At 37.7% G+C, this 24,899-nt stretch overlaps 1 protein-coding gene across 12 annotated transcripts in view; it reads left to right on the forward strand.

Annotated features, from left to right (window-relative positions):
- VSTM2B (V-set and transmembrane domain containing 2B) overlaps positions 1-24,899 on the forward strand; it is a 362,287-nt gene that overhangs the window by 183,230 nt on the left and 154,158 nt on the right. The window contains exon 1 of one of the 12 annotated variants that reach the window (XM_051805912.1): positions 20,937-21,303. The exons of 9 other annotated variants lie outside the window; for them this stretch is intronic. The gene's annotated coding sequence lies outside the window, so the exon portion shown is untranslated. Of the gene's footprint in view, positions 1-20,936; positions 21,304-24,899 lie in introns of those variants that run through there. 2 more of the 12 variants (XM_051805915.1, XM_051805914.1) reach the window with 2 other exon arrangements.

Below are 24,899 nucleotides of genomic sequence, written 5' to 3' on the forward strand. Positions count from 1 at the left end.
CATGAGCCATTGGAAATTAAAAAACAAAACAAAACAAAGACGAGAAAAGAAAAGAAAAGAAAGGAAATAAATTGTTTTAGAGTGAAAACACATCATAAAAACATTATATCCTTTATTTAGTGGGCCTGATTCTGATATGGCTCTCTGCCAGTTGCTATGGCCACATACCTCTCCAAACCTTGCTTCTGAGGCAAGGTCCAGTTAGGCAGGATTCACTGTGATCTCAAGGACTCACAACTTCTCCATTTCAAAAGGCTGCAGAGTGTATATCTAAGTTTAGATTTGCTTGTTGTATCCAGCTCAAGCAAATCTTTCCTGGTAAACTTTGATCCTGGTACATTTCCATTGTCGTTATGAAAATAGGAAAAAAGGTTGGTTGTGTGAAAGATCCAGGAGATTATAAAGGTTGAACTGGAAAGATGGAACAGGAAAGCTGGTGCTAAGAAGGAGAGAATAGAAAAAAATATACTCCTAAGAAAAGACAAACTTGACCACCAGGGCACAGGAAGGTTTAGGCAAGTATCCCACTGAGTTCAGTAGGGACTTAATTCATTCAAATAGAAATGTACTGATGTGGCAAAAATGGCATATTTTTTTCTGCCAGACCAACTTTGCTGGCACTTAACTTATGAAAATGGGATATAAATGCCTTTATGGTGAAGGCTAGGAAGTTTTCTAGCAGAGCTAAACCCAAAATCCTGTATAATCACTGCACTTTTGTTTTCGTTGTTGCAGAACTAGTGCTCCAAGTTTATCACTGTAAACTCACTTCTTAGACACCACAGATCTGAAGTCCTTAGAACTCAAGTTCATGGGAGTTAGTCCTTTTCAAAGCAGATCAAGTTTTGTTGCTGTATTACCTTAGAACCAGAAGGGGCTGGATAATTAATCCTGTGTTTCTTTGCAGATTTAACTCAGCAGTTCTTTCTTAACAGAGTTACTTCTGGTTTGATTTGGATAAAGAATGCTTTTAATGTGTTGCAACATATTAGGGATTGTGCATTGCTTGGTTAAAAAAAAATTGCAAACATGACCTTGCTTCCATAGTTCTTCATTTTTTCTGCCTCTGTCCTGACTGTAAAGCAGTTCCATGTCCTGTTTCTGTTGTAGTTAAGAGTAACAACCCATCAAACCCCTGTGTGTTAGTTTTGTTTAAGGAGAAGGTTGCACTGGCCACTTACATCAACCAGTGAGGAGATGCTTATGTTAAATAAGAAAGGTGGGGTGCTTTTCTGTTGTGTTGGTGTGATAAGAAATTTGTGTCAAGTATATTAGAAGCATGTTCAGACTGGGAGCTGCACCACTAGAAACTGCATTCTTCCATTTGGGGAAGCTTCAGAACTCTGAACTGTGCCCTTCAGGATGTTCACTGCCTGGTCATCAGTGTTGAGCTCCATTACTCTTGCTTTCCATAAAATTTCTGTGTGGTCTTTGGACATTTTTACAGTTAACTTAAGCAACTGACAAAGAGAAAACAGTCTTTCATAATTTTCTGGTTCATGGACCATTCTGTTACAGTACACGAATGAGTTGTTATGCAGAATTACTCTGTACTGAGATGACTCACTCCAACTACTATTACCAATGAACAAGTTGCTCGATTACATTGCATGACACCATATCTACCACTTAACATTTTTCCCTAAAGCTTCCTCTGGCCTCTGTTATATTACTGCCCTTCTGGTCTTAATGTGGAAATAAAATGTGATGTGTGAGTTTGTGCCTTATTTCCTCTTGTTCTGTGGTTATTTTACTGGAGAAGCTCTTTAAAACAACTGACCATCACTGCAGGTTCTGTGTACAGTGCTTTCACCAGCCCCTGATTCCTTTCATTCAAACTTTTTTTTTAGGCCACGTGTATCCTAATTTTATTGGATAAAATTGGATAAAATTGTTTAGTAGACATTAGTCCAAATCAAAGCAGAAACTGATGTTTGTACTTTAGATCTTGTAAATATGATTTAAGATAATAATTACCCAGAGCTTACTTCTGCACTCAGCAGTACTGAATTATTCTACCCTTCTAGCCAAAGCCTTTCTAGATGGAGTAGAAGAGCAGAGTATAATTTATATGTTTTCCTGAGGTAAAATCAGATGTTCCTGTCAATTCTTGCTTCCAAGATTTTACAAGATCTGTAAATTAAGTGCTGTAGATGGTGTTGTTGCCTGCTTCTGTTTGACAAGGAAATCAGAGTTGATGGACATTGATTTGCCACTGGGAACCAAAACCATTAATTGAAGCTGTGGTGACTAATCCATTTCTTTGCTGTGCTTCATGGATCCTGACTTAACAGTTTTTGTTACAATCAAAAATTCATTCATGCAAATGCACCTGTTATGATCAAAGTAATCAATTTTTCTAGCTTGTGGTCATCAAACTCAGGATTCTGGAAACATATCCACGTATCACTGAGTGCTCCCAGGGGTGGGACACGTGTCTATGTGTGCTGGAGGGACAGGACAGCAAAGCAAACATGAGCATGAAGTACTAATAATGCTGCCAGTCTAATAGTGGTGTGAAACAAGACACTGAATATGGATCTTTGAAATGAACATGTAGGGCTTGGGTGGTTGGTTTTGTGGGTTTCGTTTGTTTGTTTGTTTTCTTTGGATTTATCTAGTTTATAACCACTCTAAATTGAGTGTACAAGAGAAGCTGCAGATAAAATACAAGAATAGTCCAATGAGGTGGTTTTTTTCTTTGTCTTTTTGTTTGTTGGGGGGCGGTTAATTTTTTTTTTCTTTTTTTATTTGCATTTGCAGACTTGAGCTCTGGAAACTTTGTTTCTTGGGTTTGGTTTTTTTTTCATCTATTACTTCTTGTGAGGGAGGAAAGAGAGCATTTACTCAGAAAAGGCTTTTAAAGAAGAGGCTTTTAATCTAATACATATAAAGTACAGTGAAACATTACTAGTGGAAGCCTCATGAATACATATGCTTTTATGAGTTTATATTTGGGGAATAATCTGAGGATCCCAATAATAAATCCCTTTATCACTGATTGATAGCACTTGGACTGATGTAAATCACAAATATCTTTGCTGTCAGGTTCACGGTGGCCTAATTGAGATTAGCAAATAGCCTTTCCCATCTCTGCAGTTCCTGTCTGTGAATAAATATACAACTCTAATGCTACATTAAGAGACAAGTGCATGAGATTCTTTATGTATTGCTGCTGCCTTTTCTTAGCCTTATTATACTGAGGTATCTCAAAAGCTTGTTTTGGTTTTGGGACATTGGAAGTTGTTGTGACTTTCAGATTCTTTTAAGTCTCTGTCAGTGTGAATGTAAAATGCATAGGCTGAAATATTAAGAGGGTATTGTTATTTAAGGAGGAACAGTGAAATGTGCCTTGATTTTTTTAGAAAAGACTGTCTAGAGGTAAAATGTACATATTAATGTCCTCAGTGGAAGTAGTATCTTCTGAGTATATCCAGTGTGTGACTTGTGACTCTATTTTAAAACACACATTTGTAAAAGAGAAAGTTTGAATTGGGGGGCTTTATGGGAAAATCCATCTGTTTTCATCTGAGGAGAAGACTTTTGCCTGTGGTGGCTGAGGATGCAATGTTCCTAGAGCCTGTGGGTTATGGGGTAAATATTTTTTAAAATTTTCAGGACTTTTTTCTGGTTTTATGACAGAACAAATGTGAGGAGTGCCATGTGTGTTGACATAAACAAGGTCTGAGCAGGTAGCTCAGGTCCACACTTGAGTCACTAAACTGGCAGCCTTTGGGAGGCATCAGGGTAGAAATGTTTGTTCTTGGTCCTCTTTTCATTGAACATGTTGACCTGCAAGTATCCTATAGTCTTAGTGAAAGTCCCAGTCAAACTGCTATTTGGGCTTAAAGCATCGTTAAGTTTGGGTGAAAGGGTTTTATTTATGGATGGAAGGGAATTAGAGGAGAAAAGCTATAGCCCTTATTATACAGAACTCTGTAGTAAATGTGTACCCTAAAATTTCATAATTAAGGAAATTTCTCATATTTTCTCATCATTAAGGAACAGTGTAATGCCCTTGATCCTAATATGTTCTCAGACTAGTATGTTATAGATAATTGGGGTTAGAGAAGGACCATAAAATATGTAGGCTGATGTAAATGTCCTATTTATAATGTAGACTATCTTGCATAAGTGCAGGGTCTCAGGTTGATTTTTTTAGCTTTATAATAATTAACAAAGATAAAATAGACCTGCATGTCCTTGGTTAAGACCAAGAGCAGTGTTAAATAGTACAATGACAACAGCATGTGCTTAATTTCTCAGCATTCCCTTCAGAAGAAATCTCTAAGCCTTTTGTACTGTTAATTAGCAAAGCAATATTACTTTGCTGAGCTGAAGCCACAATTCTCATTTAATAATCTTCACTGTAAATTCTACATAATTGCTTATCATTGCTCATATACATGTGTGTGCACAGTTGATATAGCAGTGGCTGAAGGAGAGGAAAAATGCTCTTTGTGTTAGGAAGTCACTGAACCATGTTAAACAATTGTGGGAATAACTCTTATTTTCGTGACTTTTGCACATGTAACTCTGAACCATGAAATTCCATTCAGATAGATTTGTCTGGTTTAATACACCAGCACTGTAACTTTGTTAAGGTCAATTGCAGAGGACTTTTGCCTTTTCATTTGCTGCCTTGGAGGGGATGCTTTGCTTTTCGTTTGTCTTTGTCAAGTTACAGCATTTTATCTTGTTTAACATTAGCATCAGGGATGTCATATCTGGTGGATGTTTTATTTTCCCAAATAACACCCAATGCATTACTTTGAGGTTTCAGATGTTAGTTAGAGTGGCAGAAGTATTGCTTTATTCAAGTGTTCTGGGATTCCAGAGATTAAAAAATCAGTATGTTGCATAGATGCTAAAAACAACAGTTTAAGGAATTACTAAAGCCCGAAAATGGCAGGTTTGAGCCCTGTTGGTGGTGACATTTTTAACTTCCCTCTATTTTTAATGGATGTGTAAAGCTTAGCTTTGTAGCCCTAGATGTGTACTTGGAGCAAAGTTCTTTAAGTCCCTAGAGAAGCACCAGGAATGTTTCTTTCGATGAGGGTCTGCGTGCTGCTCTTCACCTGTGTGTGTTCACCTCCAGCACCAAGGCCAGCAGCTGGTCACAGTCACTCTCTGAGAGCTGGGGCTCTGCCTCACTGGAGGCAAGAGCTGCTTCACCCACCCTGATGTGTTGTGTGTTTGCAGGAAGGTCATTTTAGGTTTGTAGTCTTAAATGAAAGCCTGTGTCATCAGTCCCCCCTAATGGTACTGCCATTTAGGTTGCTGATAAGCTCAACTCTGCTGGAGGTCATGGCCATTAAACCCTTTCCACCAGCCCTTTGGAAGAGCTGGTGGGCTCTTCAATATTAACTCATAGTCAGAATGTTTTTAATAAACCTCATCATCTAAGTGAATACGGCAAAGATAGATGTTATTAGTGTTTCTTCAGGCTAATAATCATAGAGAATATATGTATAAAATATATCAGAGAATATAGTAAAATCAGTATAATAGAAAAGAAAGATCAAGTTTGGGAGGAGGGCAGTTTTAGTAGGAATTTACTCTTGAAATTCTTTATTTCCTTGACCTATGTTTATAAGAAAGGGGTTGACCTACTGCAGTCAAGGACTGTTCTTCTTTGTCAGGTTTGTTATTCTGGATTTTTAGTTATCCAGTGTAGATCATGGAGTGTACCTGGAAAAAGGGAACATCAGGGTACCACAGCAGTGTGATTGTAGATCATGGAGTTACCTGGAGCTAGAATTTTATGGTGAATTTCCTACAGCAATCAGTCTTTTTGTATGTACACTGTGTATATTAATTATTTTTGGATTCACAATGAAATTAATCATTTTGTGTAAACCCCTTAAAATCCATGTATGAAATTAATTTCAAAAGGAAATTCTGCAAATGGTGTCTGACCTGCTCTCTTCTTTCTTTATTTAATATTTATATTGTGTGTGCAATAAAAGCTATGCAGTGCTTTCCAGGAACTTCAGCATCTGGCCTGCTTCCAGCATGTTTTTCTGTAGCCAATGTTCTGGAATAGCTGGTGATTATATACCTGTATAAGTGATTAAACACATTCTCATTACAAGTGAAGCTTAACAGGGTTTTTCCTTATGGTCCAGGACAACGCGTTCCTCATCAGTGTTCTTTAATTACTTATCTATTCCTCCTTCTCTTCCATTTCATTCTACTCAGGACATTTTCTGACTCTGCTGACCATGTTAATCTTCAATAGTGCCCGAGGGATTTTGCTTGTCTGCTCCTTTGGCATAGTCCTAAATTAGCTCTGTTCACATTTGTACAGTATATGGCACTGTATTTAATAGGACAATCTCTGTTCCTCTTTTGGATAATTAGTATTCCAAGGTAGTCTTTTCTGTGTCTGGTGATTTCAAGTCAGAACATTTGTTGGCATGATATTAGTTTTTTCTTTCTTGCTACTAATACACAGAATATTTTGTCAGCAAAGCCAGCAGTTTGACTCTGCTTGTCCTGTACTGACAGATCACTCACTAGATAGAAGTGTTGGATTCCATTTTCTTCAGCAAAGCTCAAACTAAACAAATAATTCAATTCCCATATCGATGCTGGACACCTTCCACATTTTATCCAGGCTGGACAGATGTAACTTTTTAAAGATAACTCAGTGGGGCTTTTGTGTTCATTTTGGTTTTGCTTTTTTTCCTTCCCAGTGTGCACATTTGAACATCTCATTGGGAGATAACGATGGTTACTTATTATCACATTTAAAATAAAATTCCCTAAACGTTGTTTCTTCAGGCTTTCATGTCATCATACTTGTAGTCACACCTGCTGCCTGCCATTCCTCAGCTCCTGGAAAAAATCTCTGGGTAGACAAAAATGTGAGGATGAACCTGCTCACTCACTGGTTGGTGACTTCTTAAGCTGCTGTCCTGTACATCCCATCATTGTAATAAATTGGACTTAATGTTAAGATACTTCACCTATAGCTTTCTTTTGCTTGCTACTCCTGTTCTTTCCCATCCCACAAAGATTTGATGCAGTAAGTACCTAGAAGACTTCACAATATTGAAGCAGAAAAAAGTGTTTATCTGCCTGTATGAAATAGATGTGGTGTCTGCCTATGAGGGGGTGGTTTTGGAATGCAACATATCATAGAATCCCAAATTTTCTATGCATGTTCAATGTGCAAATGATGAAGAATAGGAAAAACCCAGTGGATATGGATTAAAAATGCAAAGACTGGAAGAAATGTTTTAGAGGTCTCCAGCAACCTGTTGAAACAGCTGGTTGGAAGAACCATCAGCTGTGAGCACTTCTGGCTGTTCTGTCAGTGAATGCTCCACGAAGCTGTCATTAACCCATGGAGTAGCAATGCATCCACTCAGAGTGCCCATGAGTGCCACAGTGGATTGCACTGTCATCCCAGTAAAATGAAACATTGACCTCCTTGAATGAAGCTTCTTCCAGTAGGAGAAGAGCAAATATATTACAGGCAGCAAAGGAAGAGCCAGGGGAGGAGAGAAATGAAGCAGGATAGCACTGGTGGTGCTGGGTATTTATTTTTTCTGTTTACATACATTTCATTTCACAGAATGTGAGGAGACAGAGCCCAGAGCTAAGCTGAAATGCAGGCTTCTCTCAGCATGTCCTCTTTTTCTGTAAGGAAAAGTAGAAGGATCAGAATTAGAGGAACTGAATGTTTGATATTTGGAAGTCTTAGACCAAGGGCCAATCTACTTGTACAAATCCGACTGCTCAGATGTTTTAGATGCATTTGTGTTCTCTGTGTGTCCATATTACCTTGTATAGAGAATCACTGACAGAGATGCACAAACTTAAAGGAGGGTGAACTGCTCAGTCCTATTTTCCCACTGGCACTTTTGTAAAGTCCCACTGACTTCAGGAGGACTCCTTTTGACAATAAACAGCTTTTTAATGCAACGATGAATGCTCGTATATTCAATGTTGCTTTCAACACCAGTCCCTCATTCATAGAGGAAGAGAGAACAAAAACTGGAAAACAAAATCTAATTAATCTAAGTGTATTGGATGCTTGTTAAAATTCACCTGTCCTGGAATGTCCATTTATCATGATTATGACTGAACAACCAAGCTCAGAAAGGTGCTGCTTCTTCATTTGATGCAAAATCATGATTTATTACCCTGTTTTTTAGTAATGGTTAAATCTAATGAATGTTTCTGCATGACAAATCATTCATCTTCAGAGTAAAATTAGACATGTTATTCTTTCATGTAGAACATTACACAGCAATTCATGGGATACAGAAATCTTGTATCACTTAAATTATTGCCAGGGCACTGGCTGCATATAAATTTGAAGAACATGTGTGCATATTAATGTTTTAATATGATATAGCCTCCTGTTTGTAAAATTATGTAAATACTTTCATTTGACCTAATCAATTTGCAAACTAATTTGCAAACTGCATTTTCCTTCATGCTTATACAGTCCTTGTCATACATCTGAAAAATACATACCTTGATGAATAATTGTCTTCTTTTTCCGTTCATTGTATGTGTATCTAGGAGTAGCATGTTCCATCTTTAATTAGAGGATTCCTTAATTAGTAATAGTACTTTCTACCTGAAAGTACTACTGAACAGTGCAGCTACTTTTAAAATTATTTTATTATTTTTTCTTTTTCTTTTTTATTTTTTTTTTTTTTTTAAGAAGAGATATTTTAGTATTACTGCTACTCATTTGCTTCCAGGCAGCTCTTTATAGGGATCCTCCTGAGTAATTTTGCAGTACAGTCAGCTGCCAGGTTAGGCTCTTGATGTTACTTCTTTAACAGAAGCTCCATGGATTTCATAAAGGAGAATCAGTCTTTAAATGTTCTAGTAGCAAAAAGATGATGTAAATTATTCCATAGATTTCTTTATTCTTCTAACATTATTGTAGCAGCATATGTTTTAATCTACTTCTAGGCTTTTAGTCACCAGAAAAACTTGAGGCAGACAGTGCTCTAATTAAACCATTTGCTGTAAACTGAGCTAATTCTGTAATTGTGGGATAAGACATTGTGCAAGAACTGGGGCTTACAGAAGACCTCATACTCAAGTGTTCATACTCTGGCCTCTCCTTCTTGTGCACAAAGTGATTTGTTAGTAGGAACATGATACAATTATATAATAGTATTATCAGCAGGCCAGCCTTGGGACCTGTTTTACTGAGGGCTGTGCTACGGGAGGGTTTTTAATCCACTGAGGAGCTGGTCTGGCATCTAAGGTCTGTTTTAGTGGTCTTGGACAGTAGAGAATACAGGAATCAGAGCAGGCTCTGAAAGGGGTAAGGGCAGTGGTTTGGTGGTGATCTGTCTGTCCAGGTGAAGGAAATGCTGCTGTAACTGCTGTGAGTGGGACCAAGGGAGAGGGAATTAGTTGGAAAGCAGTTAGTCAGTTAGTGGGTCAGCTGATCTCCCACCCCAGCTCCTTTCCCCTCTGACCACTCCTTACTGAATTGTCTTCCTTTGTGCCACAGGTTCATTGGTGCCCCTCAGTAACAGTGTGATCTGCTCAGGTCACCTGGACACTGCAGTCAGCAGGAGCTGGGATGATGAGATACATGTGCAAATGGAAAGGGTCTGTGCTGCATTCCTGTGCTGTGGGGAGCTTAGTTCCATGTGAGAAGCAGTATCTGTGAAATGATGAAGTTAACTTCATAGGGAAAAAAAAAGTACTTTCTGTACTTTCAATATTTTACAATTTTTCAGCATTTGGTATTATTTCAGTGAAAGTATTCAGTGAATCGAGATAATTATTTTCCATTATTTTCAGGTCAAGAGCTTAGAAATCCAGTGAAGGTGCATTAATACTTTTTTGTTCTTTGAAGCTATTGAATTCATTTGGTTAACACATTTCAGTGTTTGGAGTCAACAAGGTGGTGATTTTAAATGAAAGTTGGGAATTTTATGCCACTATTTCATTGTTAGTGCTTGGTTGAAAGTCCCAATTATGGGAAGATTCATAATAAAACTTGATAACAAAACAGCAGCTGAAGTGAGAGGCTAGAAAGATAGATGAAAAGTGGGTAAAATAATTAGCTGTCTCAGAGTTGATGTGGCAAAAAAAGCACCTCAGGATAACAAATAACTACCACTGAAAGCAATCCATTATATGCAGGGAAAGGTAAGACAATTACTAACTAATAGTTGTTGCAGAATCCCTCACAGTTTGGACATAAACATGATTTTACTGAACCACTTCTCTGGTTGTTGAAATCTGCCTGCCCTTCTAAAGAACATCTTGGCTTAGTGTCAGAGCTATGGGGAATCTTCTAAGCAGACAGTATGTGTTTTATGAACAAAAATGGGAAAATTCTGCAAAATACATTTTACAGATGCTGAGTGTGGGCGCTCACACTTGTGCATGTTGGTGTTTTATTTCCAAACTGTGGAGAGGAATGCCTGTTGGATTTGCCTGTGGGAGAAGAATTTTATAGTTTCTTATAAAAGTTATATAGACACCAGATTCAATTATGAACTCTGAAGAAGGAAACTGTGTGTTTATTACAGAAACTGGAAGAGACACAGTAAAACACAAGGTTTTGGCTTTGACTGTTGGCTGCATCAACAGGAAAAAAGCCCTTAATTATGTATTTCGGGAGATTTGAACAATAAATCACCTCCTAAACAGCTTCCCTGTTTTTAAACTGAACTATTTATGAGAGTTCATAAAGTCCTTGGGACAAGAGAAGGTCACTTGCTTCTCTGTAAAATGCAGAAATGGGTAAATAGTACTGAGAAGTGACAACCTACCTGTCTGTTTTCTGTCTGCTTTGGCTGGAGTCACAGAGGATGTGAAGTTCCCAATGGATTCCAGGGTACCTCCTGCTGCCTTGTAAGAGATTCTTTATCTTAACATTCTCCTTTCCTTTTAAAGGGAGATCATGTGTGTTTGCCACGCTTATGTGGACTTTCAGATTTTAAATTGAACATTTTAGCATACTTTTATTTTAATTAGAAAGAAAAGCATCACTGATAGTAGATGAGGGAACAGACATTTCAAGCAAATGTAGTCCCTTAAGTAGACAACAGAAAGATCAGTCAGAAATTTCTCCAAAGCAAGATAATCCTCAAGAATCTTCCTTGTTCCCCAAGAGCCCACCATATTAACTTAACATTTCTCTGTTTTCAAGAATTTAGATCTTTCCTCTTCTCTTAGCATCCTTTTAATATTGAATAATGTTTGCAAACTTTGAAGCAAAGTGTCACTTTTCAGAATTTTGACAGGATACCTCACTGGTCAGTCAATAAAACAATGCCCTAAAGGCATGTCTCAAAATCCCAAATTTTGACACTCATTCCTGGGGAACAGACTGAAGAAAATGTGCTAAATGTGCTGTGTATGTGCCCATGTAAATGAAGAAACTCTTATGAAAGCAGTGGTGTGTCACAGGGGAAAAAAATGAGACGATGGGAGAAAAATTAGGCTAAGCTGTGTTTTAAAACTGAAGTACATATCTTGATACATGTCAGAAACCAGTGTTAACTTCTGTGTGGCGTTTTATCAGAACTCTGAATTTGGTGTTTGCATTATGCCACAGAGCTCCCTAGCTTGTAGAGGAATTTATCTAAGAGGATTTGGGACTTACAGTTCATGCCTAAAGCTATGCTTGTCCATCAATAGACTGGGCAGCTCTATACTTCTAGTTCTGCAGTTAATTAGCTGGTTTTTTATGGGTTCAGGGACTCTTGTGCTATTTTTATTGCTCTCATTGCTTGAAAGTAATACAGTGTTGTAACAAAACTTTAGAACTAGTAATGTTTTGATAGCTGGGACATCACTAGTATTTGAAAAAGCAATACTAGTTTGTATTGTCCCTGTTTGCTGAACACTTGGATTAAATCTTTGTCTCATAGTCTTAATATGCTGAGTTCCAGACATTCACAGCTCAGTTCTCTCTCCTGCCCATGAGGTTGCCAATGTTAAGCTTTTCCAAATTGGATTTTGTATATTTCTAGTTTAAAGACAGTGGGTTTTGATCTCTGATATGATGCATTTTCATGGATTTCTTCCTTTTATGGATTCCTTTTCTGATTTATATTTGGACCTGTTTTTGTTTAGACTGCCAAAATGATAAAAGCAATTAAAGAAATCTATGCTGTTGTTCCCGATTAACTACAGGACATTGGGTTTTTTTCTTTATTTATTCTTCCCCATCCAAGCTAATTTTTTTCATATTTATAATCAATGGAGAATTAAACAAGATGGAAAAAAAACAGTGCAACAGGTCAAGAATTTTCCACACAATTCAGGGGTCTACCTATTCCAAAAAAGTTCTAAATTGGAAGAGATGATTATGGAAAAGTTTAGAAAAATCTGCATTATAGTTTCAATTTCTAAATTATTAACCACTGATTGAATATATGACAAGAGTGACTCAAAAGGGTGTGGGCAACTCAACTGTAGAGTTCAGTACTTCAGTGTGATGCAGAAATTTAATCTATTTAGTAGAGTTGTGCTTTGTCAAAGTCCAAAAGTAAGTACTTCATGTGAGTGAGTAAAGCAGTCTTTGCTTCAGCCCTGAGTTTAGGACAGGCAGCTGTCCAGGCTGGAATTACAGTATTTTCAGCCCTTTGGATTGTAAAAGACCCTGCTGGGCAGATTGGTCCAAGAATTCTCTCAGCATGTTGGTAATTCTGGTGTTTGCTGTGCATTTGTGACTTTCATACCTAACCACTTTTTGAAGAGAGGTAGGACATTGAGGATGGTTTATAGAGACAGATTTTCTTCCTCTCCTTTTTGTCCTCCTTATCAGCACTTCCCCGCTAATGATTCACAAATGCATTAAAACACATTCATCCAAACCTGATACACAGCCACCAAAAGTGAGATTCAGGTGAAATTTCTCAAAACTGTTTGTAGTGAGCAAGGAAAACATCTTGTTAAAAATGCGTGTGTTGATTTACCAGTTAGCCTTAGACACTGTGATGTGGGAGAGCTTTCATTTACTAAGCTTAGTTGCTTTGTCAGTGCTGCTCCATTTAGGTGAATTCTTCATAGTAAAAGTGGATAATGGAACTACACTTTAGTCTTGTTATTTATCTGTATATGGAAAGGGAAGGGGAGAAAGTCCTAAATGCAAGTACCACAGACCTTGCCTTGAAGATGACTACTTTCTATTAAATACATAGGAGTCAAAGCAATAAATTAAAAGGCTTATTGAAATTCTAAGCATTATTTCCATTCTCATTTTACATTAATCTACAAAATGGCCTCTTCCTTGATAAAGCTCCAAGAACTTGTTAGTGGTGCACTCTTTGCCTGGGTACACTGTTGCTATTGCAAGTGGTTTGGCTGCTTATTTTATTTTACCTGTCTTAGTTGAGTAGCATTGCTGAGGATCCCTTTCTTTTCATCCTCTTTCTCCTACAACTTCTTTTAACTGGATCAGTGGATGGAAACTTTAATTTTATGATAGATGGAGCCTCGAAATGGGATTTCATGTTAAGACTCAGTGGTTGTGCTGCCTTTTGTGTCCTTTCCTTAGGCTGTTGGAGATTAGAACAGTCAGACTGTGGGTTAAAGCAGAATATTATACAGTCAGATTGTAGATAGAAATGTGCAGAGGAACTGGAAACATTATGCTGCAAAAGAAGTGAATGTACTTGAGAATGAGAGTTGTTAGAATAGGAATGCAATGAGTAGCCATTAGCAGGTGAAACTCCTGTTAGACCAGCTTTGCCTCTGAGTTTCTGATATACAAAAAGATCATGTTACCTGTTGAGCAAATGTTTATTGTTCTTTAGACTTCTTTAAACTTCCTGACTGAAGATTAAAAATACAGTTGTGTATTCCTCCCTCTCATGATCTCTGTTAGGGCTGCAGTTATTTTGCAATTCAGAATCTATACTATTGCTGAATAAATAATTTATTTTTTTTTAACTGCATGTCACATACTACATGTCTGGTCATGGCATAATCCATTGTCTGACTCAGTGCAGGTAGGTCTAATGAAGAACTCCTTGCAAATTAGTCCAGTGGCTGTTTTATAAAAAGTGATATTAACTTGCATTCTACCTGTGCTGTATCAGGCTCTGAGAATGCTGCAGATTGACAAAACTGAGGATCCTGCAGGTCTTTCTGGTTTTGTTACACCAAGAATTAAATTCCATCTCCAAACCAGATATTCTTGCAAAACAGATAACTCAGAAGTATTATGAAAGCTTCAGATCCAGAGTACATTGAATTTCTCATGTAAATGTCTAGAAACTGTTCCTCAAGTAAGTTTTGACTTCCATCTGTCTTCTAAGTTACTGAAGTGCTACTCAATGGTGCTGTTTTCATGACTCATAAAGGTGAGTAACAGCTGCTGCCTTTAGCAGCATTTTAGTAGTTCATTCTGTGGTACTCTTCAGTAATAGCTCTGCCCAGTGCATTGATGAAAATAAAATATTGAAAGAATGGCCATTAGTAGCTGAGGATTCCTCCTCTTAACCATCCTTCATATGAGAGCTGGTGAGCTGCAAACTTTCACCATCTTCTGTTTTCATAAAAGGAGGTGGCAGGGCTGGTACTCAGAATTGGTCAGTCCAAGGTTGGAAGTTCTTCTCTAAAATGGGTGACCCAAGACTAAGTGAACTATGTCAGGCTCACTTGGAAACTGGAGTTTTCCTTTTGCCAGGTAAAATTCAGTCACAGGTCCTCCTTCTGTCACATACAGTGTTAATGAAACAGAATTAATGACAGAATTAACATGTACAGTGTTAATGAAACAGTCTCCCTGCTCTCTCTGTGAGACTTGCTCTTCTGCTCAGTGCTAGAGGGGCAGATTTACAGTGGATCTCAGCCAGTTCTTTGGCTTTTCATGGAAGACTTGCAAGTTTTGTTATGTAGACATCTAATTGCCTTGCTTTGGAGCTACAGCATCCTTACACTGATCAGCTGAGTGGATTAATATCTTCCTTCTAGAACTGACGTTCCCAATATCAGGTGTTTGGTTAAAAGCTGTTGCTGGAATCTCACCCAATAGCTGAAAACAAATTTAAATGCTCTAAGAAGGACTGGTAGACAAACCTGCTAATTTCAATAAGTCTTATAAATATGCTAGCAAGCATGCAGTGTGTGACTGTTGTGTAATAATGAGATCTGGGCACATTTTTTCTCCAAAATATAGTATCTTTCAGGAAAAAAATTAAAGCATCTCTGACAACTATTCATTAATTTTCACAAAGCTGTGAAGGAAGTTTGGGCAAGGCAAGAGATGGTGAGGAAAAGCAGGCATTAGCACCCTCCATCTGTGTGATAGCCTGAACGTGGAAAACCTTGGTCACAGCATATAAACCCTAATGTGATGTTCTTTGATGGAGAAGAAATCCTTAAGCACAGTCTGCAGCTCTGCTGTAGGGCTCTCCAGCTCTCCTGGTCACAATATTCTATTCTAAAGGGATTAATGGAAATCTTGTCTGGCATCTCTGCTGAGTCTACTAAATGCTGAAGAAGAGGATCTGATCTGAAATATCTTTATTCACACTATCTTATGCATAATGATGTGGAATAAAAAAAAATACAAATGTTTTAACATACTGAGTAACTGCCACTGGTGATGAATTATGTTTACAAGCTACCATTCAACATGATGTGCATAAGTACCTTCCTTGGCTGGCAGTAACCACATTCCTCAGTGGGACTAATCCAGGACTGTAGTTTCTTGCAGAACTGGGGCTGCTGTTTTTTAGCCATTTCACCTGGAAAACTTAGGTAAAATGGAAATTTTCATTCCGAGTGGCATTTTCTAGAAAAACATCAAGTTGCAGTGTATGTATCATCCTTCAGCTATTTGACGTAGGAGAAATCGATGATAAGTTCATATCCTCAGCTGCAACAAATAAATCAATTAACAGCCTAAAAAGGGCAAAGTCGATACAAAGCATAAAACAGTGTTGGCCTAATTAAAATGTCCTGTGCACCTCAAAATTACTTGCTGTCTAAAACTATTGAATAGCAGTTCCCAGTCTTCTATAGGAAGGAAAAAAAAAAAAGTAGCTTTCCATAATTTGCAATACAAGGTTTAAAAGGAGCATCCTTTTTGATTAGGAAACTGAGAACACATAGCTGCAGCAAGCATCAGAGGTTGCCTTTCCTAAACTGTTCAGCCCAAATCCTGCTGACTTTGGAGGAGCTTTGAGGCTGTTTCCACATGGGTGAATTGTTCTTGAACAATTTTCCTAATATGTCAGGCCTGAGCAAGTTTTCCATTAATTTTGGTCGGTCTTCATTTTCAGCTTGCTGTTTCTCTTCCTTCAGAGCACACATATTTAAATGTTGCTTTTGCAACAAAAACTCGTTGTTTGTGTCTTGGCTTCCCTGGGTGTGTTCTACAATTGATCTGGGCGGTGATACAGTGTATGGAGCTGACACTTCCTCACACCTCTTTTGTTTTACTTGTGAGGAAGATACCTCTGTATTCTATTTCTGGTCTTCTAACCCTTTATTTAGACTTAACTTGTTCATACTAATCTCTCTGGATGTTTTGGGAGAGAAGAAATATAGGGTAAGAAACAAGTAAGGTGGCAATCAGGCAGTGACGTAGTGATTATCATTAGTATCCACAGTACTGTTATGATGGTAACAAACAAATGAAAAATGGCATAAATACCATGCTATAGCATATATTATTTGTTATTTCTGTACTCATTGTTGGAACAATAATGAATTAACTTTTTTTTCTATCTTGTGCCTGCTAAGGCACATATTTTAGTATACTAAAATACAGTACATATTTTAGTTATACTAAAAATATGGTGCGTCAATTTAGCTGGTCTGCCTGGTTTTCTTGTGATCTGTTTTTCCTGAAATACATACTTATAATGATAGCTTCAGGAAAAGACTAATGTAGGATTTATACCAGTGTTTAAGTGACTTTTATCAGCATGGGTTTTGGTTTTTTTTTTTGGTACAGCATCTTTTACACTCTTTTGTTTGCAGGAAGATAAGCAAACTGCTACAATTCTCAGCATGGACAAGAGCTCCATTTGGCAAGTTCTAACGTGTGTGAGCTTCCTAAAATGTAAAGATGGGAGGGCAGCTGTTATCAAGCTTCATAAAAGGAACTGAAAGCAAGTGAGATGCAAGGTCATAAACCTGCCATAGTTTAAAATGGGTGGGTTTTGTTTTAAGTTCTTTATAGGTTCTGCTGTAAGAAAGATTCACCAGGAGAAGAAATAATTAGATGCTACTTCACTGAAATATCTGACTGTACAGATTTCTTCATTCTGTGGTAACATGAGATTTGGAAATCTTCTCATCTACATAGCACTAATACTGCTTCTTTAAAGATTTTATTTTGAAAGGAGGTTGTGTGTAAAAGTTTTTCTGCCAGACCAAGCATAGACTGACGGTTGAGGACAGTCACATGGAAAGGAAAAATACAATTTTAAACCTTTAAACTAAATCAGGAATCCCTGATAGATGGAGATGACACAGCTGACTGTCCTGGTTAGAGTACACCTCATTCCTATTCACCCCAAATTCCTCTCTACCACATAGTGACTTCAGATTGATAGCCCCATAATTTATAATACATTGTTATTATTGCCAAGCAATATTGATTGAAGTAAATATTGGATACTGGAATATTGGTGTTATATCATCCCAGTGTATCTTCCTGTAATATATGTACTGACTTAACTGCTTTTCTGATTAAACAGAAAACTGAATTTGATTTTAGGAGTTAAGACCCACTGAATTAGCCTATGATCCCAAGTCACTTAGCTTGGTCTGAGTTATTTGGTTTTTTGGCAGTGTGAAAGTATGCAGCTGTGGGGCTTTTTGTTTGTTTGTTTGTTTTAGTATTTTGTTTTTAATATTGCAAGCTAAATAACTACATCCTGCTACTGAAACTGCTCGGATTGAATAAAAAATGAATATTACTCTTCTACTCTTCAGAAATTTGTTGATTAATGCCAACAAGGGGGACTCTTTAAGTCACTGTGAAAAACAAAAAGCATACAGTAGAAAGTATGCAAGTAGAAATAAATGTCTCCCCTTTGTTATTGCAGACTAAGAAATCTACCTGGTCTCTATCTGGTAATTTTTCAGATTATCTAGTTCAGTTTTGGTAGGGTTTGGAGTCTTTTTGTTCTGTCTGTTTTCTGAATGTGTCAGAGCTGTCACAAAACTGGACAGATTCAATCTCCATATTTACCCTCTGGGAGCTGCAGCACAAGGCTTGTGTTTAAACTACACAGGAGGAGCAGAGCATTTATCAGGATATTGGTGCTCAGGCTATCAGGCCTTTGATCCCTGTGTAACACAAGACAGGGATGTGAAGGGTTTCTTTTATAACTCTTTTCTCATTGTTTTGGTTATGCAAACGTGTGCAGGCCCCATCTGGGCTGTACAGGTGGTACTGCTTCATTCTATTCTTGCTAATGCTTGTATAGCTCCTAAAGGCTCTTTCTTTCCATATATTAGATATGGGGTTTTTTTAATGAGAAAGGTTTTTCTTACCTGATCAATGGGGGAGGTGGGGGTCATGTGTTTTCTCCTCTGCTCTCCCAGCCATGCTGTGCCTGCTTGGGGCACCTTCCAGCCCAGGAAATGTAGCACTGCACAGCCTTTACAGCCATCTGGGAAATGGGTAAATGCACTCATCCAGAAAGTGGCAGCACTGGTCTTTACAAAAAGTTGTGAGCTCCACGAATTCAGAGCTGTAGCATGTGTTTTTCTAATTTTGTCTTTAAATAAGTTGTTGGGTAGGTTTCCAAAAGTCATTGAGGTATTCTCTGGTTTTGGGATTCATTGAAATATGTTTATTGCTGTTTTTTTGGGGAACCTTATTATCCTGGTTAGTATGTTTACACATATTTCCCATTCCCTTCCTTGAGGGATTACAACTGTATCAATATAATTATATACGTGTTGAATGGCACAGAAAGTTTCAGTGGGGTGAGACTTTCCTGTCAAGAGAAAAGCTATGTTGTTTACTTATAGAAATTAGACTATTGACAGTGTTAATGGTGTTTAAAGTAGACATTTAGAGATGCCACTGTTTGTGTATAAATGTTTTATAATTAATTGGAAGTAGACTTGAGGAAAGCTAAGCTGATGGGATCATAACCATGAGGCTGGTTTGTTGTACTGATTGGTACATTGTGTGTCTAATTGTTTGTTGGTCTGGCATGGCTCACAGATGCATTTAATGATTCCCACTTGGGTTGCCGTAGTTTGCATTGATCTTCCCAGACACATGGGAGGATGAGATGTGAAGGATGTGGTTTAATTAGGCTACAGCTCTATTAACATAGCTCATCTGGGAGCTCTTCAGCAATAACTTGTGAAGTACAGGTCATGATGTCTCGAGTTAGTGCCAGCTGGTAGAAGTTAACATTTGCCTCCCCAGGCTTTTGCTGGGCACCTGCTGCACCCCATCATGTGAGGATTAAAGTGCTTGAGGTTTCTAAGCATAGTAGTGACTGTTAGACTGTGGCCTTATTCCTCAGTTTCTAGTTCTTTCTCAACATGGACCCAAGTCTCTCTTGATAAGTGATCTGCACTGTGAACTGCTGGAAGGGCATCAGTTATTGATTAGCTTATTTGTCCTGCCCGTGGTTTATGGGTTGCTAATAGTTAATAACTTTAGAAAATATGTTCTCTGAGTGAAGGGAGTACACCCCTTGCTCCAAAAGGGCTCAAATCAGATGTGATTGTGGTTAGCAGTCACTGATTTCCATTGTTACGTTTCCTGTCCATAATTTACACATCTTCTGGCTTTGTAACTCTGTAAAGGGCTGAAATAACTTCTCCACTGCAGTGTTTCAAAATCAGGCATGTGCAGACAGAGAGTACTTAAGTTTCTGTGATGGATATTCCCTTGGAATAATCGTGTTATGGTCCTGTCCATGCCATCTGGGTTTCTTTGTTTTACCAGCAAAACTCTGATATACAGCAGTGTAGTTGTAAAAAGAAACTTTTTTCGCAGTTACTTTTTTCCCTTTGAAGAACATTAGAGAAGTTAAGATGATTTCTGGCTGCCCTCTTTTTCTATAGGACTCACCTGCTGTTGCCCAGTATGGACTTACAGGGTGTCAGGTCTTTGCTGCTCCCTCCCTGCTGCCAGCAGTTGTATTGAAAAACATCATATAAATCTTTCCATGCAGGTTTTTATTCATCCTGATGGATATGACCCTTCCTGTAGCATTACCAGTGACAAACTAATTCAGCACCAAGAAGTATAACTGTACTGATCATGAGGGAATGGCTTAAGCTGAAGGTTATAAGGTCTGCATACCCCTGCAGGATGCAGAAGAGGCAGTGATTGCTGAACACTGCTGCCTGCTTCTCTGCCCTTGTGCCCTGCAGTCATTCTTGTCATCCCAGCACAGGGAATAATTAAATCCTACTCGGTTTTTCCTGTTAATCCAGATATAGCCTAAAGCCCTGCCTTTGAGGCAGGAGGAGTGTGGTTTAGGATTCATTTTTAATATGTGCTATGGTATTCTGTTTTTCTGGATTCAGACCAGTTTGTACAGGTTTGATTTCAGGAAGACACAATGTTTATCATATGCTATTTTAAATTATTACGTACTTCTGCTAAGTGTAGCAATTCCTGATTGTTCCACTTCTTCTAGAAGGACTACTGTTGGTGCCTTTTTAAATTATTCATATTGAACTGTAGATTATGAACTTGTATAGCTGGAAAAATATTTTTTAAAATGTATTTCATGTTCAGCTCAGAGGCAGATCTTGTTATGTGGGCATGGGAAGGAATTTGGAAGAAAAACATCTGATGTCTGGGTATGTCTATAAAGCATGTGAAAGATTGTTCAAATAGATGTTTACTTCTTCATAAGCACAAAACCTTTGCCATTCTTCCTTTTATTTTTACAATGCCAAAAGCAACACAGTAGACTGGTTATAGCATTTACATGCTGTTATTATACAAATGTTTAAGAAAACAAATTGGATTACCTAATCAAGAAGGGGGTTTAAAAACAGAGTCTTGGTTCTTCTGCTATGCTTTCAAATTCTGTTGTCTCTGTAGCACTGGCTTGCTAGAAGAATAATTTGCATGTTAACTTGTTTAGTGCAGTGCTGCTGCTTGTTGTAGTATGTATGGTTAATTAGGAATCTGGAATCGTATGCAGCTCGTGCCTTGTTTGTTCTCAGCTGGCCTGTGCTTGCATAAACTGTTAGAAAATGCTGCACAAGCACAATTCCTTTGGAATTAGGTTTTAGTTAAATTGTAAATAATTTAGTCTTTTAGCCTCTTTGAGATAAAGATATTCAGCTGTGAGTTTGCTGACTGACAAGCCTCCCTTTTGAAAGAGAGGAGTGAGTTCCTTTTCTGTGAGTAATTTAAAGTAAAGATAAATTAATGCTATGAAAAAAATAATCATAAAGTAATTCTGCACTGTTTTTACTTTGGTTTTGTTCTTTGGCTGCTTGTATTCTTAAAAGATTTTTCTCTGTAATAACTTTAATAGTAATGCAGTTATGACTGCTGATGTACATATTCTCACTGTGTCTGAATACTTCTGGAGTGCTAATTATTATTTTGGAGAGCACCATTATATTATTATATATATATTATTACCAGTTTTAAGGCAACAGTGAGACATGATCTCTCACAGACAATTAACTTTTTTTGCTCTATTGCAGTTTTCCCAACTATTGATGTAAGAGTTGGGTGAACAGCTTAGTGCACTAAATAACAGTATATTTTACCTTGTGGACCTCTTTGTTGGTCTGTGGCCCTTGTTAGCTTTGGTGGTTTTTAAGAGCATCTGCTACAAGTATAGACTGAGTCATTGCTAGCTAAAGCAACCAGTTCTCAATGTATTATGTATTGAATTTATTTTGCCTTACTCTAGGAAACATTTTTTATTTTATGTTGGGTTTTCTTGGGGGGGGGGGTATCATTGTCCCAAGTAACTGTTGCAGTCTGTCAAGGATTCCCTTAATCAGGCTTTTAATCCATTAAGTATAAAAGGCAAATAACTTGAATTATGGAAGTTGCAGTTCAAAGGAAGCAATTCTGCCTTTCACAGAAGAGGGAATGAGAGGCTAAAGAGAAGGTGGAGCCAGACTCCTCTCAGAGATGTGCAGTAAAAGGACAAGAGACAGAGGACACAAGTTTCAACAAGGGCAATTTCAATTAGATATCAGTGAAAAGCTCTTCACACTGAGCATGTTGGAATGCAGAGGAGGAGCAGCTTCCTACATTCTTGGGGAAGTGGACAAGGAAGGCTCTTGTCTGTTCCCAATTTCAAAGCTTGCCCTCCTTCAAGTGATACCTTGTGTTTCTTCTCTGCTGAAATGATTTTAATATTCTTAATTAAGTCGGAAGAGGCCAACTCTCCTCTGTCTTGTTCTGAGGGTAACTCAGAGAGAACCTACATGACATGTGGGGGTGGAATCAGCCCCATCTGTGCTGTGTTCACTGCTCTCTGTTGCCTCAGTGTTGCTGTGCCAGACCTCGGGGGGGGGAAGGGTTGGATGACACCTGGTTTATTTTGAAACACAGATTATGTAATTTGAAACACAGGTTATGTATTCTGAAACACAGATTATGTCTACCCTTAGCCAATGTACAGTACTGCAAGTGCATAATTGTAATGTCCAAATTTGACCAGTCTCCCCTCTCATTTTGGACTGATGCCTCAGAACTATGAACAGACCTTCCAGGTAATCTTTTATTCGATAAGATAATCTAGAAGACAATTGTAAAATACAAATAAAACATCTCATGATTAACCTATATTATACCACACTTCAGACATCTGACTGTAGTTGCTCATTTCAGTTTTTGGAAAAAACCATGAGACTTTAAAATGAATTTTCAGCTATAAGCACTGATATCCTATCTGAAGATCTACCATGGAGGGGAAAAAAATGTAGATTTTTTTTTTTCTTTTAGATGGCTTTATGGTTTGTTTGTTTGGGGTTTTTTAATTGAAATGGAAATTTTTGTTGTCAGAGAGCCTGAAGCATATGAATTCTCAGGTCTTATTCCTAATAGGAATATTCACATAGTGAGGAATATTATTGAATAGTGGGATTTTTCAAAAGTACACAAAGAAAAATTTTAGAATATTACCTTTGTAGATTTCTAGAAAAGGCCCTTTAAAAGCACACTAAAAATACCCTTTTTGCATCTGCATTAAATTCCTAGCAAGTCTGTGCTTTTATTGATTATCTTTCAATGCAAAAATAATCTTTAGACTAGCAAACATAAATGAATGAAAATATACTGTACCCAGTCATCTATAAGCACTATGGAGTATTTAACATATGTGTGTGAATATTGGTATTAAGATGATGAGTTCTTATTGGTTATCTTGATGTTGAAAGAGACATTTGTGCATTATAAATATTGAAAATACTTGTGTGCTGAAAACATGAATGCAGATTTTTTGCAATTGGATATATAGGTATAGAAACTTGCTCTTATTAAGACCCTACCAGAAAGCAGTGGGGCTCAGTGCAGGCACATTAACATGCATGAAACAGATGAAAGGATCCAGACCCAGATTTTCAGCTGTCTGGAGACCAGGACAAAAGTCTCATCATTACCTTAAATCTAAAGTAACAAAAATAGAACAAATTGGTTCAGGAGACAGAGAGAGATGTATGTCTGGCTAAGGGATGGAGTGCAGGGAATTACAGAGGCACCCATGAGAACATACTTAAAACAAGCTTGGGAAACTGGAACAGACATTATTTGGTCTCCAGCTGTACACAGTACATGACTGAGCAATTAACTATCATTCACTGACTTCTGCAGATTTGAAGTAAAGCAGGATATATTTTTATCTAAAAAGTGGTAAAAGTTGACAATAGCAGCAGGCTGGCTGTGTGTGTGTAAGCATATTTTAGGGAAATCCATTTTTCAGAAAAAGGAGGCAGTTGTCTTAGCTTAGGGTAGTGGAGCTGTTAGCATACCTAGGTATTTTTTGCTCACAGTCTAATCCAAAATTTAGGCTTAATTAAAAAGGATATGACCAGTGTAGCAGAAATAGTTTAATCATGTTGTAGCAAAATAATCTCTAAAAAGTTAGTCTTGGCTTGTCTTCATCTTGACCTGTAAGATAATTGCCTTGTTTAGAAGTTCAGCTTCTGTAAAGTCTCAGATGCTGTTAGTGAGCTTAATCCCAAAGTCAGCTCTGTATTGAAAGTCAAACTTTGATCTTTAAAGATGGAAGTGGTAAAATCTGAGGATTTATTCAAGCCTAACCCTACTGAAAACTGTCAAGTCTCTTCAGAGATGTGTGACCGCAATAAAACAACTGTGCAGAAAGATAGGCAGCAAAAGAATATGAGTGCTAAATAAACCTAAGATGTACCAGAATTAACAGTAATGTTTTACAGTTATAATTTGTACTTCCATGTTATAGGGCTCAGAAAGCCATACAGTTATATTAAACGATATGAGTTTTCTCCTTTGGAAGGACTTGTATAAGGAAATTCTTCAATTATTAAAATGGACTCAGAAGATTTAGTCCAAGATTTATTTAGTAATTAAACGTGGCAACTTGGATTCGAATTTCAAATCTCATCTGTAGGGAGTTTTCATAACACACAGTAAAAAGTTCTTGAAAATCTGTAGCCAAAGGTGTCATTTTTGCCCTCCATATAATATTTCACTACAGTTCTCCCCACCATTCAGGGTCCTTTTGTTTATAGTATGGGCTCTGAATGGTAGATATTTATTTGGGTGCAATTCTCTTGTACACATACAGAAAGGATATAGGAAAATACCAGGAATCTGTTCTTTGCATTTGCCCTGCCTCAGGAGAGATATTACTTACTTGTGTGTCTTATTCTGTGTGTCAGATTCCAGCAGGGATTCCAACTGTGCAAACAGTTGGCACCTTAATTTCTGTGCATGTTTTCTGCTTTTGAAAGAGATTAATTGTGTATGGGAAGAGGTGATGGGTTACCTT

The sequence above is a fragment of the Manacus candei genome, unplaced genomic scaffold (genome assembly GCF_025592945.1).
Source record: "Manacus candei isolate 608988 ecotype Guabito, Panama unplaced genomic scaffold, ASM2559294v1 h1tg000065l, whole genome shotgun sequence".
In the NCBI taxonomy this organism is placed as follows: domain Eukaryota; kingdom Metazoa; phylum Chordata; class Aves; order Passeriformes; family Pipridae; genus Manacus; species Manacus candei.